Here is a 6,000-nt window from a genome sequence, read left to right as displayed (position 1 = left end):
CGCTGCACGTTCTTGTGTGACTGCTTCTATTCTTATCAGCGGCACTGGGAATCTGCGTTTCTTTTTGTTGCATCATCTTGTTGTTGTATCAGCTCTCCGTGTGTGCGGCGCCATTCTAGGGCAGGCTGCACTTTCTTTCCCGCTGGGTGGCTCTCCTTACGGGACACACTCCCTGCGCGTGGGGCTCCCCTATGCAGGGGACACCCCTGAGTGGCATGGCACTCCTTGCACACATCTGCACTGTGCATGGGCAAGCTCCACACAGGTCAAGGAGGCCCTGGGTTTGAACCGTGGACCTCCCATGTGGTAGGCAGATGCTCTATCCATTGGGCCAAGTCCACGTCTCTCTTAATAGTCATTAGACGTTAAATGTGTTTCCCCATTTTACAATTTGCCTGGTTCCTTACTCTCTTACAAATCTATTAATCTGTAACATATTACCAGTAACTTGACTATTTGTTTGTTTCAGTAAAAATGTCTCTCTTTACTTGGGAATCCCAAAACCATACACCCAAAGGTGTAGTTACAGAAGTTACAGAAGCACCTCAGTTGGATGAATCAACTAGCAGTTGGAGAAAGAATTATAACCTAGATCTTTTGCCTTTAGCAATTTGGGTTTCTTAATTCATTTATGAACTTTTTAGGATTAGACAATTGTTGCTGCCTTAATCCATGCCTCATGAGATTTTATTGTGGGAGTCCCAGCATTTTTCATTTCCTGTGACCTAGCCACATCAAGCGTTGTTCTGCTTGGGTAATGCTCACTGCTACCATAGGTAGAACAGGTATCAGGTTCCCAGCACCAGTAGCAACCTGACGACTGTAAACTTAGCCTAGTTTACAGCTTGGCCTTTCCAATTATCCTAATTTGAGCATTTACAGTGATTACGGTGTCCAAATATAACCTGGCAGGAATTAATGCTGTAATCATAGGCCATTGTTCTCTCCACATGTTTATCATACCATAAAAGAACAATGCAGACTCAATTGACTATACGCTATATAATCTTCCACATCATCCCTCAGCTAAGTGTCACAGTAAACCCTCAATTTACTGTTGTTTAACATTAATAAATTAGTTTAAATAAAACAGTTGTTTTTGAACTAGACATAAGTTTATTTTCTATATAACCCAAGAGATTTTCTGACAACAGTAGAAATTCTGCATTCATCAGTTGTAAAGAACTAAGAAAGTTATCCAGACTTGGAACTTAAAAATTTTATAAAGTTATACATAAGCATAAACTCGACTTTACATACTTCATGAAATGATTATTATATATCATTTTGCTTCAGCCATTTCCTTTTTTTAATTTAGATGAGCCATGAGGAACGGTATAGTGAATCTGGCCCACTTACATCATCTCAGATCCAAAGGCATCTGGAGTTGGTAGCGATCTCTTCTGAGGTAGAGGGTCTTTTGCAAGAGAAAGACTAGAACATAAGAGGAAGTGCTAGTAATGGATTTTTTAAAAATCTTTTTTTGTTTTTTTAGTAATGGATTTTTTAAGGCAAAGGTTCCAAACCAGTGCCACAGATGGATTACCAACAGGGAGAGGTAATGATCTTCTAAACTCTTAAAGAGGAGTGGCCTGGCCAAGACCTATTTTGGCTAGAGCCCTGGGCCAGAAACTTCTGGCTATAAGTACCTCCCTTTTTGCACTATAATTTGATAGAAAACATATTATTCTATATATGCTTCATTGCTTTAAAAAGGTTAGGAAGACTGTTGAAGGGAAAGAAATAGCTCTTAGTTATCTTTATGTGTTTAGTACAAAAAGATCCACATGGATGAATTACAAAAGCCTCCTTAATTTCTAATTGATATTCAAAATGATGGTATAGGAAGGAAAAAGTTACAATTTCTATTTTATTTTTAAAATAAAATTTAAAATCAGAAATTCTGTGATTTTGCCTTCATTTGCTCTAGTTTTGACACAATCCTCCATGACAATTTCAATATGAGATATGGATAGAGCTACAAAATATCTTGTTTCATTAATCATTGTCATTAGAACCAACAATTTCCTTTAACTATACATTAATTAAAAGGGATTAAGAATTGTCATTCCTTCCCATTGCTTAAGAGTATGCTGTAGTAGGAGATACTCTCTGCTGTTGAGGGTATTTATTTTATACTAATCAAACTACTTCTGGGTAGGATGAAGAACTTTTTGGCAAGTTCAACACTCTTGCAAATTTTAGTACATTTAGTGTCCTGATTTACCTAAGAACTGTACAGTTTTAGCACTGAAAGTCCCACATCCTCAGAAATCCCTCAGTTCCAAGTAAATCAGAATGGTCACTCCACTATAACAAGAAAGGCTAGATAAAAATGAAAAACAAAACAAAACAAACTTTTTTAAGGCTTTAGAGAATTATGGGAGCAAAAAAAACTAGAGAAACTGAATTTCAGAGGTAAGCTGAGTATTTTCAGCTACATTCTCCTAGAGAGGCCAGAGACTAAAAATCTGGGCTTAGCCCAAGCAGAGGGCCACAGCTAGGGCTCAAATATACTGGCAGACCCTCTGGAATCTTATACGGTTGGAGAGACAAAATTGGAGATGGAGAAGACTCAAACACATGGCTGGTTTATCCTCTAAGTATTTGTCAAATTCTGAAGCTGTGCAGGATAGAACACTAAAGAGCAAAGCAGAAAAACTCTGGAAAGCAAAACAGAATTTCATGCAAACTCAATCAGTACTGAAAAACAAAGAACTACAAAGGGGAGGAGCCCTTGAAAAAACAGGAGGCAAGAGTTCAAAAGCTCTGGAATGAGTGGGGAATTCACACTGATGATCTGCAGCTGTGTCTTCCTAGTTGCCAATTCTATACATAGTGAGAAACTAAGAATCCAGGCTGGGCCCCTGGCAAAAGGCTACTGCAGGGAGTCAGGGAAAGGAGCAGAACTTTTGGTGACTGAATAGGAAATAGAGGGAATAAATGGATCTCAAACATAGAACATGTCATCAAGTTGTTTCCTTAACTCTGAAACCTATGTGAAGCAACTGACGTTAAAACCTTCTCCTGAAAACAAACAAACAACAAATCTTAACCTGAAAATCTGTGAAGAACAGAGCAGACTTACCTATATTCTGTCAATGCTGAGTAAAAAGACCCATCATGTTCTCAGTTCAAAGCCCAAAAGGGACATAGCATTGGAAAAGGGCTAACCAGAGGATAGACTGAATCTTATTAAAGCAATAACCCAGCCTCAAATCAGCCGATTGGATTAAGGTGATCAGCCCCTCCTCACTCTACATGTTTAACAGAAAAAGGGTAGATCTGCTCTGGTGAAAGGTAAACCTTCTCTAATAAAAGATTATCTGGAGAGTCTTCAGCCTTTTTGTAGAAGGAATTTAAATATCTGACTAATCAGAAGAGGAATCAAAAATGAGAAAATGGAATATAAAACAAGTGAGTAAAATGGAGGGTAAAAAACTAGTAAGAAGATAGATATAAACCCAACTATATTGGAAATTACATTAAATATAAATAGGCTAAATATTCAAACTAAAAGATGAGATTGTCATACTGAAAAAACTAACAAAGAAACAAACAAAACAAACAAAAAAACTCTTACATGGCTTATGAAGGATACACCTAAATACAAAGTCATAGAAAGGCTGAAAGTAAAAGGATGGAAAGAGATACAATATGCAAGCATTAAATAAATGAAAGGTGATATGACTACCTTAATAGACTTTTAGGCAAACAGCATTATTTGGGATAAAGACACTTACTAATAATAAGGGGTGTCAATTCACAGAAAAACATCACAATTTTAAACCTGTATGCATGCAATAACAGATAAAAATATATACAAGAAAAACCAAAGAATTAAAGTAAGAAATAGAAAAATAGATAATCATAATGGGAGACTTTTATATATTATACCTTTACTATTCAAAAGATTTCACCGAGGTGCAAGAACAATAAATAATTTGGACTATACTAAAATTAAGAACTTCTGATAATCAAAAGTCACAGTTAAGAAAGTGAAAAGGCAACCCACAGAGGGACAGAAAAATATTTGCAATATATATATCCAACAAAAACCCATCTCCAGAATTCACCTTATTATTGATTTTTAACAAAACAGTAGAATTGTAAAACAAATAGATAACCAAATAAATAGACATTTTGAAGGAAAAAAGCCACCTTCAGATATTTCTTGAACTGCCATTAACTAAGTTTTAATGAGAAATAAAAATACAAGACACCTAAAATTGTAAATATTAATACTTGGAATTTCACAACTCTATAGTTTTCAAGGTATGTTCAAATTCTCACTTTACAGTTAAAACTGAAATTGAGAGATTATGGACTTGACCAAACTGAAACGCATTTGAATATTGAATAAAATTTCATTGTTCTTACTAAAATAGATGCTAGGCATTGGCTAAGTAATGGAGTGGCATAACAGAAGTGGTCCCTGCCAGCATCTATGTATTACTTTAGGATAAATGCCTAAGTTGCAAATTATTGTAGGAAATGGCACGAACAATTCTGTTTCAGGAGCCTTAAATTTTTTCATACCATGTAATACAATAATTTGTATCTAGGCATTTATTCTAAAGTAATAATTAGATGTAGACAGAATTTGTGCACAAGGGTATGCATTGCAGAATTGTTTTTAACAGAGAAAACACAGAAGCAACCCAACTATCCAACAATAAAGGTAATATACTATGGTTAAGATTTATGATATACCCAGATAATAGAACACTAAGCTCCACTGGTAGTGCATGAGAATTCTCAATTTACCCCATTTTCAACATCAGGAATTACCTCTTTAAAATTACTGTAGGGGAGAAAAAGATTAGCTTTCATTTACATTTCTTTACTAGTAAATTCAAACATTTTATAAATATATTTATTGGCCAATGGTAATTCTTCTCTTGTGAAGTGTCTGTTCTTATCCTTTGGCCATTTTCCTGTTGAATATATTTTTTAATTTGCAAGAGCTCTTTAAATGTAGAGCAGAAAAAGAAAACATAGAAATCTTTTGAGTGTCTACTATACTATCAAGTACTGAGTTGGTGTTTTAACATAAATCAGCTCATTTGAAATTAAAATTCTCATTTCCTGATATTGCCTCAACTGCCACATGAATACTATCAGAAATGCTAAAATGTAACTCTTCAAACAAGATGAATTCAAACTTGTTAGATTTCAGACCTGGAAATGCAAATTTAGGAATCTTTAAGGTTATTATGTCTGTAGAGTAAATGCAAATGTTTTAAAAATAGACAAAAATATGTTTTAGATAGTTATACAATCAGGTGGCATTCAGTTTTCCTTATTAATAATTATTATAATGAAATCGTTATTTTAAAAATATTGTTTTATATATGCCTTACCACTTTGGACTTAAGACGCCTTTTCTATTTAGTTCTTTAAAAAAAAAAAAGAGCTCCTGGTTGTTTTGTTTGTTTTTAATTCTAGGAAAAGATACTTCCTAAGAAAGTTGCAAAAAATAAACTTTAGGCCTGCAAAAAGCTGTCAATACTGTATAATTAAAATATTTCAACCCAAATAATGTATGATAGTTAATCATAGGCTTAATTTTTATAGTTTGATAGTAACCTAATTGTTGTTAATATTAACTTCACCTAATAATAGTCATCTAGATATAGAGGACTTCTAATGCTATTTCTACCCCCAACTCGCTGCCCCAGACTATGCCAAAGCAAGAAGAAAACAAGAAAGATAACTTGGACTATTTTTAAAAATTAGCCTAAACTTCACAATTTCAAGCAAATATTAAATTTTTAAAGTACATTTATTTATTTTTAAAAGACACATAGATCACACAAAATGCTACCTTAAAATACATGAGAAAATAATGAATTTTAAGAAAAAAATATTTAATTACTTTTGTTATTTTTTTTCTTTTGTGAAAGTGTTATCTGAAAGAACCACAATCAATTGTCGTGTTAAATAAGACAAAAACACTAAGTTATACTTCGAATTTAAGGGCTTTCCCAATTCAGTAGT

The sequence above is a fragment of the Dasypus novemcinctus genome, chromosome 9, assembly GCF_030445035.2.
Source record: "Dasypus novemcinctus isolate mDasNov1 chromosome 9, mDasNov1.1.hap2, whole genome shotgun sequence".
NCBI lineage: Eukaryota > Metazoa > Chordata > Mammalia > Cingulata > Dasypodidae > Dasypus > Dasypus novemcinctus.
Note: the sequence above shows the minus strand (reverse complement) of the source record.